Genomic DNA, 13042 nt, shown 5'->3' on the forward strand with positions numbered 1-13042 from the left:
GGAATAACTATAAAAGCAAATGGAAGACTATACCATGGAAATATAATATCTTGGTCATTTGATTTAAAGGGCTCATTTTGCACTCTTTTCTGGAATGCCAGTCTCTGCTGAGCAAAAAGTAAAAGGTACCTGTTAACTAGAAAAGTACCACTACATGACATCACAAAGTGTAACAGAGCATTTTAAGCTTTGCAGACAGATTAATAATAAAGGGTTACTCGAACACGTGTGAATGAAACAAAACACAACTCCAGGTATGTTTTTGAGGAGGTAATAATGTTCTAACATGGCTAATAATAAAATAATAATAATATATTTCCTTTAAAAGCAGAGCTAAAATTGCATAAACAACTATTACATATCAGCAAGCTCACTTTATTAAAATATTGACAGTGGCAATGACGCGTTCAAGGGCCTGTACACGTACTGTGCGTACCTTGAATGTCCCATTGAATCCAAATTGACGTCAAGTTACGCATGGATGAGCGCGACAGTGATTATTGACCAAACTGTTCACTACTTTACTTCTGTATTAAATCCTGTTCCTTCAGATGAGTACGCACTGGACCTAGACGAGCACCCGGACTTCTTTTCTCCCTCCCATCCCAGCATGCGCTCTCTTTCTCTTTCTCTCTCCCTCATCTTAGTCAATACGTTCAGGGCTGTCAGGGACGCATAATCAAACGTTTTAATTCACTGTTCACTGTGGGAAGTCCTAATCCCTGGCCTTTCTGTTTGCATGTTTCTCCCCGTGTCTGGGTGGGTTTCCTCTGGGCACTTCGGTTTTCCCCATCAACCCAAAACATGTACCAAATCCTCCAGCTAAGGTAGTCCTGACCAAGCCAAGAAACAAGATCAGAGATGGGTTCCTCGGGCGCCCCATGTGCTGCCCACTGTTAATTTTCTACAGTTGTATATGCACATTTATATATTTACACTGTGATGTATATGTGTGTTATTAATTGCGCTGATCGAGCCTTGTGAGCATATGAACACTTAAGCCTCCAACAATGTTTGTGTTTATACCATTGTATATTACTTTGTATATTTGAAATAAAAAAATAAAAAAAAAAAAAAAAAATGTGCTGCCCACTGCTTCTGAAAGGATGAGTGAAATGCAGAGAATTTCCCTACATGGATAATAAAGTACCACAAAACAAAACAAAAGCAAACTATAAACATGAGAAGATGACATACACTTCTTCAGTATGGTCGCTCTCTGGGTGTACGTAAATTCACCTCTCCCTTCCTCCTGCCCTCAGCTTGTGTCAACATCTTTGCAGAATAAACTACTGATAACTCACCATGTTAGCAAGACACACGAGCCAGGAGTCATGTTTAACTTTTTAGCCGATAGCCGCAATGCCCGACGCTTTATTATATTATGACAGTGCGTAACATTGCGCACGACAATGTGAGAAACTGAATGAAACACTGCACACATCAGATGGGAAAGGAAAAGAGCGAGAGACCTCCAAATTCCCATGTGTGCAGACTCAGCGGAGGGTCTGTCATCCACTTGACTGCGCGCACCTCTCCAAAAATCCTGCTCCTGCACAGTAGCACGCATTGTCCGCTAGATGGAGCCGTGAGAGCATTTTAGAACACAGTACACGCGCATGACCTTAAGTACAAGATGACACATGCTGCTGCAGGATTCTGATAACTTTTCTGCTAAAAGACAAAATGTACCCCCACAATTCCCAAAACGAACCCAGCGTCACGTGCTTATTACCCGCCCCCCTCCGTATCTTATTTCAGGGTCGCTGGGTGCACACTGGACCCAAATTGCGAGCTGTTTCACACGCCCTCACCCTTCACCTCTCTCCAGACAGTCACCCTTTTAATACCCCCTTATACGTTTGTACTTAAGCAATAGCAGGGGCCCAAATACGAGGGGCTCTGCTATTCAGACCTCTAAGTATGCATTTGTCGGCTGGATTAGCGCCACACGGTCTACTACTGTATAAAATATCAGTGGGAATAATGATGAAAGGAGCCTGGAAAGACCCTTATTTTTGTAGGTACAGTGATGCCTGGTGACTGGCGTGTCGTGTTTGGGCAAGTCTTTAAAAAGTAGCTCGTTTTGTGGCGCGCTTTTGTGTTGGTGAAGGCTTTACGCATCTGTTACGCACACTCCCAGTTCTTTCTTTCTTTCGTTCATTTTTTTTTTTTTTTTTTTTTTTTTTTTTGTAAAATACGCAATATCTGGAAATGTGTGTGTGGTGTTGTCTTGCAAGCTGCGTGGGCCCTCCCCCCTTTTTTTGCTCCAACAGCGAAAGGGGAATTCTGTAGCATGTGTCTGTGGTTTTCAGGGAGCTCTCAAGGAAAATAGAGGCCTCACTGTGGCCCCAACCACTCCCCCCAACATACACCCACCGCCACCTCCCTCCTCTCCTCCTCTTTCTTCTTCCTCTTCTTGTTCTCAGATTCCCGCCATGTGGCATGTCTTTTAACAACTTCAATAGTCTGTTTCACACTACTGAACTAATTTGGACAAATCCACAAATGAACCTTTTGGCAAAAGACCGTAGGCAACATGAAAGGGGGAGGTGTGAAAAAAGAGTTGGACAAGGATATGTAAAAATACTCAGATTACATTTGCTCTGATTATCTGTGTAGAATAGATGAAAGGGCCCAGATCACGTTATTTTCTGAGCTGTTATAATCTCGTGTCCTCATCACAAACATATCTGGAGTTGTGTTTTGTTTCTTCCACACATGTTTCATACACAACCCCTGCATATTTAGACTCTTCTTCTTTTTCTCACAAACAGAATACTGTGTTCCACCTTGTGATGCCATGTGGTGATACAGGAAGTGCTCCACTGTGCTTTTAAATCTATGCTTCACTAGAATCATTTAGATAATTAATTAGCCCTGAAATTGCCAGTCTCTTCTAAACTAAAGGTAAAAGGTAGGTGTTAACACGAAACCTCTACTATCCTGGACCCATGAAACATTTTGGGGGCTTTTTCTCATTGTTCTAAATTGTTAATCGCTAAAGCAAGTATCCGTAGCGATTAACAATGGAACATTTTGGGGACTTTTTCCACATTGTTTTAACTTGTTAATGGCTACGGCAACTATCCTAGACCCATGGAACATTTTGGGGACTTTTTCACATTGTTCTAAATTGTTAATTGATATGGCAACTATCCAGGATCCATGAAACATTCTGGAGACTCTTTTACACTGTTCTAAATCGTCCATCGCTACGGCAACTATCCTGGACCCATGGAACATTTTGGGGACTTTTTGACATTGTTCTAAATTGTTCATTGATATCACTACATTACATCACAAGGTGGAAGTATTTTGAGCCTTGGAAATGCAGACAGGCCAACATGTGAATGAAACAAAACACGACTGCAGGTATGTTTTTGTAAGTTTTGATGTTTTAACAACATTATGACATGACTAAAAGCTCACAACAGTCCATTTTGTGCAATATAGGACCTTTACATATTGTGGTCAATATAGGGAGAAAAACTGAAATTTCAGACAAAGGTTATTGCCCAGTCCTTTACTTCAGTCATTGCAAAGCGTGAATTATAGGAAGGAAGTAATTTAGGAAACATGGTGGAATAGGCCCAGCATTCCCAGTCCCACATCTGCAGCTAAAGGAGCAAGTGAGCACAAGCTATTTCCATCCAATCTGCAATCTTCCTGTGGTCCATTGTACACCACGGAGGAAGTCATAAAGGCAAAGAAGACTTCCTGTATTGTTGCCAACCTAGTCTTATACAGTGCTCTCTGTGTAAGGCCAGAGATCGGAGATGTAAACATAATAAAACAGCCACTTTCACTTTCCACTTTCCCCCTGAGTGTGGTATATCAGAAGATGTAGGGCATGTTGACATTGGGATTAGCTGGACATTTACAGGACCTATATTACGCTAGTTTCTAAGTTACAGGTCAAATCTAAGTTGACCCGGTATTTTTTAACAATGTTTTGAGCTATAAAACACTGTCACTGTAATAAAATAAAGATAGATATGTTCAATGCTATACTGTGGAACATTACAGACTCTAAACTACCAGTTCAAATTAGACTAAAGTAAAGTAAAGTAAAACATATGTAGTAGTTACGCTATTTTCTGATCTATGTTGTAATCTTGTTTCCTCATCACAAACATACCTGGAGTTGTGTTTTTTTTCATTCACACAAGTTTTAACACTCAAACCCTGCATATTTAAGCTGAGTTTTTCTCTCAAATGGAAAACACGCCATACACCTTCATTAGAATCATTTGGATGATTTCAAACCTGGAATTGCAAATCTCTACTGAACTAAAAGTAAAAGGTAGCTGTTAACTTACAAACTACAACTTCATGACATCAAAAGGTGGAACAGAGCATTTTGAGCTTTGGAGATGTAAACAGAAAATATACTTAAACATGTATGAATGAAAGAAAATGCAACTTTAGATATATTTTCGAGGCGGTAACAACATTATAGCATGGCTTAAAGTTAGAAAAAATAATTATAATACAGGACCTTTACTGACAACTTGTCTATTTATGATCAGTGGTGCTTATTTAACCGACTTAAATGGCCTTTAGAACCCTGTACCTAGACCTACTTCTGGTGGGAAACCCCGAGGCAGGTGTTATGCGGGCTGTAAATTGTGTCAATTGCCTGAAGACCAAGAGTAAGATTGAGGTTGGACTTCCATTTCTCTCAGGGCTGTTGTATTTGCACAGAACTGAGCAGCTCTCAAAGTTGACGTTTCTGACCCAAATCTTGAAGTGTCACCCACAGCTCCTGACAGCATTCTGAAATATTGCTGTTAAAACATATTTAAAGGTTCTATATTATGCTAAATTGACTCTTGTGAGCTCTAGGCCATGTTAGAATGTTGTTACCTCATCAAAAACACACCTGGAATTGACTTTTGGTTCATTCACACATATTTGAGTAGCCGTTTATTATTAGTCTGTGTGTATCTCCAGTGCTCAGAATGTTCTGTTCCACCTTGTGATGGCATGAAGCGGTAGTTTTCAAGTTAGCTGCCTTTATCTTTTCTACTACAAAGACGGACAATTCCAGGGTTGTATTTATTCTGTAAATATGTAGTGAAGGTGTATGGAACATTACTAGTATATGAGTTTCTCTTGTAGTATTTGTTTTTAAATCATCATCAGTATCAGTGTCATTGCCATTGTCAGTAAACAAAATTCTAGGAATGTTCGTCTGTGTTATGGTGCAATGTTAAACAAACAATATCAAATCTAATAAGGGCAAGCCTTAGCTTGACATTTAAAGGGGTACTATGTAATTTTTCGGGTGGATGGTCTGCCCCCAGATTGTCTCCACAGAAATGCTATGAAATTATCTATGCATCTCAGTATGGCATTCAACTTATCTGTCTCCATGGAGACAATCAGGTGACGCCCTCAGGCCAAATTACAGGGCAGATCTGTGGAAAAGTGATCCCACTCACTGTAAAAAAAAATATGTTTTACATCCAATTTTTGATTTTTTTAAAATAGTAAAATAGTAGTATGAAACCAAGCTATTTCCCACAGTCAAGTAGATTTCCCCTTTAGATAAGTTTATTGTTGCAATGTGGAACATATCAGGCTGTGCAATTACCTCTCCATGGAGACAAGCATGCAGTGCACCCTGTTATTCCCCAAACTGTGTCAGAGCTGAATTTGTGTCAAAATTCACTTGTCACAAAATACAGCAACACATACATGAACAAACTACATGTAAATTGCTATCTATTTTTATTATTCTTTAAATATGTTTATTTTCAGTTAAATCTGAGCCCAAAGTTCATGTAAACACCACATTTAACTCCTGAAAACTGCAAAGAGCAGAGAAACTTGGAGACTAACTGATATGAGTGTAATATTTCATCTGTTTCGTGATTACAGTAATAAAGACTTTTACCAGTGTTTTTCTAAATATAAACTTTATGAAACTTTATTTGTGAACTCTATTTAACTTTAAAGGTGAACTATGTAACTTTTTGTTTGGGGGTCCATCACCTGCTTCTGTTTCTATGGATACATCATTGCTCTGTCTGGAATGTTCCACAGTATGACATCAAACAGCTCTACATCTTTCAACTACAGGTGGTTTCATTGCTCAAAAATAGATAGGTTTAGATAGAAGATAGAAAGGTTTAATGCCATACTGTGAAACATTCGAGGCAACGCAATAACATCTCCATGGAGATGATAAATCCTCCACCAGAAAAGTTACACAATGCACCTTTAAGAAAGTTATAACTGCCTGAAAAAGTGAAACAAAAACATCTTGAACTTTCTTAAAGCGAGTTTGAGGATCTATTTTAGCCCACTTCCCATCTCCTGCTCAATCTTCTTCAAAGAGCTGAGAATAAAAGACAAAACAGACTTTAGGAGTGGCTTTCATCTATAAAAGAATCTAAACTCAAAAGAACACACCTGAATATGCATTCTCAGGTTTATCAAAAGGTTATTCACACTGGGAAACACACACCCTCAAAACAAATGGGAGATTTCACCTGTCACCTGTTTCAGATGAAATCACAACATCCTATAGGACCATAATATCTAATACAGATGGGCACAGCTAAAATTTATATTATGATATTATATATCATAATATAGTGATGTCTAATGATTTAGTTGCCAACAGAAGTGATCAGGTTCAACATTTGTGAATTCACCTTTTGGATATTTCATCGCAAAATACAATGTTATGAATAGGAAAACCTTGCTCATCACATTTTAGAATCTGAAAGCCATTAAAGAAGTGGACTAAGTGAGTCATATTAGGAAATAAAAACACTGGGATCATGAAGAGCAGGTTAATACGAACATTTTAAGACCAAAAAAATTACGAGGCTCAGTGCAGCAGTTACAGAGAGAGGGGTGACAATGTAATGTTTTTCAACGGAGTCAGTCAGAGCCAGAGTCGATACAGCCAGAAGTACTCCCATGCTCACGTCCTTTTCTTGGCCATGATCCAGCCGGGCCCCTTCTTCTTCTACACCCAGTCATCACCACGACAACAGATGGCAGCTGGGGTTTTCTGCTAGTTTCCTTCAGAGCAGTGTGGATGACTCTGAACAAGAATCTAGGGCTGTTACTGAAACATTACACGAACTGGACTTCCCATCGCTCGAGGGTGTGTCACAAGAAATCACAGTCTCTTAAAACTTACATGACCACAGGTGGATGGTGACAGATTGCATTCTCATTGATAGAGTTTCATTATGCAGTGTCAGCTATTGTTGAAGATACGACGGTACTGTAATATAGAAGCTTCATTGGTTTCAGAGTCCTGTTATATGCAACATGTTCAGGACTTTTTCACATTCAAAAGACATAATATATTGTCTTAAAGGTCCTATATTATGCAAAATTTACTGAAGCCATGTTAAAATGTTGACACATCATCAAAAACATACCTGGAGTTGTGTTTTGTTTCTTTCACACATCTGAGTGATCCTTTATTAGTAGTGTGTCTACATCTCCAAAACTCAAAATGCTCTGTTCCACCTTGTGATGTCATGAAGTGGTAGTTTTCAAGTTAACAGCTACCTTTTACATTTTGGTCTGTAGAGATTATGCTGCATTCTATGGTGTTTGGGACTCGGGGAAAACCGACCTCCACCTTGGGAAACTGCAATGAAACGGCCAATCAAATCGGGGTTCTGAAACACAACCTTGGGCTAGTTCAGAGCAAACCGAGTCGGATGGATTTCTAAACATGTAATCGTCAAACTGCCATAATTAAGTCGCCAACAGCTAACATGAGCTGATAGATTCTATTTATTAGCAGGAACTAGCAATGCCAGATGTTAACTACATAAGCTAACAAAATAAACATTACATTTTCTCAGGCATCCATATTTTCCCAACTGTTGCAATTGAACGGATATTGGGAGAACTGACTCGGATTTATCGACTATCAACATTCAGTAGAAAGCATCAATAGTCAATTGCAAGGCTGAAATTATCCAAATGATTCTAGTCATAGACTGTATATATGAGTGGACATAGCTAACGCACTAGCTGCCACGTGCCAAATAGGAAGTTCACCAGGAGACTCTTCCGGCTCCTTCTGACCCTGGCTCCAATTGACATACACTGAGATCTTGTGGCCCCTCTCTCTGTAACTGCTACAGTGAGCCTCATCATTTTAGTCTTAAAATGTTAGTATTAACCGACCTACAGGATCTGGATTTTTTTTTTCTCTCTTTTGTCCATCAAAATCCTATTCATAACATTGAGCCTGGATCCAGATTCTCTCCTGTAACCGTTAGCATCGCGAGCCTCATTTGAGCGGTGCTGAACGCTATGGGTGATGTCACACTCACTTAGTCCACTTTTTTTTATACAGTCTGTGATTCTAGTGAAGGTGTATGAAGTTTAAAAACACAAATGAGCACTTCCTGTATTACCACATGACATCATAAGGTGGAACAGAGTGTTTTCTGTTTTAGAGAAGAATTCGGCCTAAATATACATATGCCACATATGCCACATTACATATGTCAGATGTGCGGAGAGGCAAGCCCATATTCTCACAATAAAAATTGAAGTTTTTAGGACAATAAACACTTGTGATATTGAGTAAATGCTGGACGGATGTTTTTAATTTCATACCGGGACATTCCAGACAAAAAAGTAATATCTCCATGGGAACAAGCAAGTGACGAACCCTCCACCACAAAAGTTACACAGTGCGTCTTTAAGGTAACATGGGCCAATTCAGCTGGAGCCGTGAGGGCCATGAAAAATTGGTCTCAGTGTCACATTTATCCCCCGGGCCATAGCTTGGACACGCCTGGTTTAGGTGATGTTGCCTGTTATATAATACATAAGCTCTACTATTACTACTATACGACTATAATATTGTGCAATTACAAGAATGGTGAGGATTTTTTTTTTCAGTAGAATTCATCAACAATACACTTCTATGTCCTCAAATGTGAAATAAATCTCAAAATAAATGCACAACTAAACACAATTACAAACGTAATGGTGTGTATACTGTATCTGTGTTTAGATTCTCAAGCTGATTATATAAACACAAAGCAGAATGAGCTCCTATGACTCAAACCAGTTTGCGATAATTTATTTGTGCATCCCTATATAACACAATATGATCTCGTGTTCATTAGCTATTGTATTCATTGTATTTTTAGACCAGTAGGAGTACATATTGCAGATACCTTTAACATCTGGTCACAAGAAATTGCTGACATAGGTGAGGTCTTTACCTGATTTGACCTAGCACGATGTTATAAAAAGATAGAATCACATTTAGATTAGCTATTAAGTGTGGCATTTCACCTCTCTACCCACTCCTGACCATGACAAAGCATTCCAGTCGAGATTAGTAGCAGTCAGGGAATGTTAAGGGAATAGGAGATCTGCAAATAGTATAACGGGGTCAGACAGGCTTTAGTTTCACTTAAAGGTCCCATATTACATAAAATTGACTCTTGTGAGACATGATTTAATGTTATGTCCTCAAAAACATACCTGGAGTTGTGCTTTGTTTATTTTACACATGTGTGAGTAGTCCTTTATTATTAGTCTGTCCACATGTCTAAAGCTCAAACTGCTCCATCTCACCTTGTGATGTCATGAAGCTGTAGTTTTCAAGTTTTAAGTTTAAGTTCTCAAGTTTTTTCAACATTTTAACTTTTGTGCAATGAAGACTGGCAATTCCAGGACTGAAATGATCCAAATGATTACAGTGAAGGTGCTTGGAGTCTAAAAACACAGTGCAGCACTTTCAACCTTTCACGGTCCCTGTTGTGCCGTGTTTGTTTTAATAATTGTTCTATTTCGAGGTGACTCGGACTCTGGCTCGACTCCACCTGGCCACGCCATCAGTCAATTACCAAAACGCACCATTTGCATGCGTTTATTGTAACTTATTAGTAAATGCTCCAGCAGAGAACTTAAACCTTTGCTGTAGTCGTGTCTGCCACCTTTCTCTGTTGCAGTCACAGAACTGTGCCGTAACATTACCACAAAGTGTTTTCTGTTTGAGAGAAGAACTCAGCCTAAATAAGCAAGAGTTAAACTTGTGTGAGTGAAATAAAACACAACTCCAGGGATGTTTTGAAGGATGACAAGGAAACATTATAACATAGATCAGAAAACAGCGTAATATGGGCCCTTTAAGGTAATGGGAGAAATATAAACAGTATAACAGGGTCAGACGGTCTTTAGTTTCCCTTAAAAGCAGGTGTGTGTGTGTTTGGGTGTGTATGTGTGTGTGAGTGTGGAGGGGGGTGCCTTGCGTACAGGTGCAGCTCAGCTTATATTAGCTAACAGAGCTGGGGGAAGTGCCAGTTTAAAGGCTATGCTACGTAGGCGGATTCATGTGTAGTCATTTCAATCACATCCCAGTGGGGTAGAGTTACACTGCCATCTGCAAACAAGCCATGATACAGTCTGCCTCCCATACATTTTAACACAGAGGCCCTTTCAGACACAGGAGGGAGGGGCTAGGTGGTAAATAGAGTTAGTCAAATTACCACTACTCATTAGCTAAATTGGAAACGGGCCAATAGTGACACAGATTAGTAAATGAGACGGTGCAATGTGTAACTTTTCTGGAAATGGCCCGCAACCTGTTTGTTTTCGTGGAGATGTTAATGCTTTGGTATAAATGGTACAGATTAGTGATGTAATGTTTGTGGATGATTTGGCTCCTTTGAACGATTTCCTAAAGGTGCAATGTGTAACTTTTCTGGAAATGGCCCGCAACCTGTTTGTCTTCATGAAGATGATAATGCTTTGGTATAAATGATAAAGACTAGTGATGTAATGTTTGTGAATGATTTGGCTCTTTTGAACTCTTCCTTAAAGTTGCACATTGTAAATTTTCTGCAAGGATCTGTTCGCCTCCATTGAGAAACTAATGCTTTAGTTTCAACTGTCCACAGTACGGTATTAAACTAAATCCAGGGGTCATCAAACTCCATGCCCACTTTGACTGGCCCCTCTGACCCCCACCGCTTCAACTGGCCCTACGAGGCAATCCTCAAAAGTTGTCATGGCTTATGTTTTTTAAAATTACTTTTTGGCAAATAATAACATGTTTGCATCTTGTATTTTGTTGATTTTTTCCATTAAAAAAATATATTTATATGAAGTATTTATAATTATATTTAAATTATTATATGCCGTATTTACATTTTCACGCCGCATTTTCATCACCTGACAAGCTCTAGATCAAACAGTGGCAGTCAATGCATGCGCAGAGATCTGTAGTGCAGTTAAGGACAGAAAAATGGCAAGTGTTAAAGTATGACAGAGAATGCAGAGTTTTCAAAGAACAGCAGGTGTCCGATTATTTTTTTTATTCAGTGTAAGGACTGTGCAATTTGTCTGATATGTAAAGAAAGTGTGGCAGTTTTCAAAGAATATAATTTGCGTTGTCAGGGTCATACAATTCTGTTATATGGCCGACCCAACCCCAGCCCCCCATCACAATCTGGAGAGATAATGTGGGCCCCTGAGAAAAAAGTTTGGTGACCCCTGAACTAATGTGTCTTGGGTTTATATTTGTATTTATAAGGTGTTAATGTGCTCAAAAATATCTTTAAAAACATGCAAGACATTCTTACTGTGATTGGGGTCACCTTTCCACAGATCTAACCTCTAATTTGGCTTTCAAGTCACCATGGAGATTCTTAAGTTTATGGACATACTGTGGAACATTCTAGGTAAATCTCCACAGATACAAGCAGGTGACAAACCCTCCATCAGACACCAGAGAACCGGATCTTATGTTTTAAAAGAACCAAATCTTTTTGTTTCGAATTGAAAAACAGTCAGACTATATGTGTGTGTGTTAAGTTCAATGGAGTGTGGAGAGAGGGGTGGGGTGTTTTTGTTATGTAACATTTTCAAAATTGGGGGGTGGGGGAGTGGCTGATTTGAGGATTTGGTTATAAAATATAGTATAAAATTTCTGAGTTTTTTTCTTCCATACATCTTCATATATTTGATGTCTTCTGTATGTATATCCAATGTAAAAGTAAACACATAGAAAAAAAAAATTTAATTAGAGGGTGTGTCCAAACTTTCACCTGGCAGTGTAAGTAAATATAAAAGAGCCAGTTTTTTTAACGGCTCTTTGAAAAGATTGGGATCCCACAAAGGAGCCGAAAGTCCCATCACTCTTACAGATGAGACGATGATGAACAATACATTCTTGACGGGAAGGAAAAGCTTTGAAGGCACTTTTTTCCACACGAGTGACATCTGCTGTGGTTGAAAATAAAAGGTTCAAGTATGAGTTGTTTATAAGTTGTCCAGATGTTGGCGCTATAACAGCCCACCTTGTAAAATTTTCCCCCTGATCTGGTTTGGTGTTTTTCAGTCAGTATTTTATCACCCCTAATCAGTGATGGAAGGTAACAAAGCAAAAGTAGTAAAGTACGGTAGGATTCTGGCACCTGGTTTTGTCCATGGAGATATGCTAGGGAGATTGCTTTTGCTAGAATGTACCACAGTATGGCATTAAACTAGCTTACTATTTAATTATAGGTGTTTTTTTTCTGTGGAAATAGATATTTAATATTGTGAAATTTCCAGGCGAAGCAAAAAATATCTCCATGGTGACAGACCCTCCACTGGTCAAGTTACACAGTCACATCTTTAAGTAAAAATGTAAAATGGATATTTATTACTTTTACTTGACTATTTTGGGAGCAGGTATCTGTACTTTCTACTCCACTGTCTACATTTTAGAACTGGACTGTAAAGTAAAAGTATTTTTTGGGATTATCTGAGACCTGCTGAAAAGGTTAAGGGTTATTTTTTTTTTTTATCAAGTTCATAGTTTGAGCAAACAAAAATATACAAATTAAAACAGCTAGAAAAAACAGATTCAACAGTTTCTGTTGAACAAAATTTAGCTTTATTAGATCTAAAAACATGTGCGAAATACTTTGACTTTTTACTGTTTAAATACATTTTTAAACGGGTAATTTAATCCTGGAGGATCTGCCACCTGCTTGTCTCCATGGAGATGCTGTTGCTTTGTTTGGAATGTCCCAGTATGGCATTA

This window comes from Boleophthalmus pectinirostris, unplaced genomic scaffold (assembly GCF_026225935.1).
Source record: "Boleophthalmus pectinirostris isolate CB_2022bp ecotype Guang Dong unplaced genomic scaffold, ASM2622593v1 HiC_scaffold_20, whole genome shotgun sequence".
Taxonomy (NCBI): domain Eukaryota; kingdom Metazoa; phylum Chordata; class Actinopteri; order Gobiiformes; family Gobiidae; genus Boleophthalmus; species Boleophthalmus pectinirostris.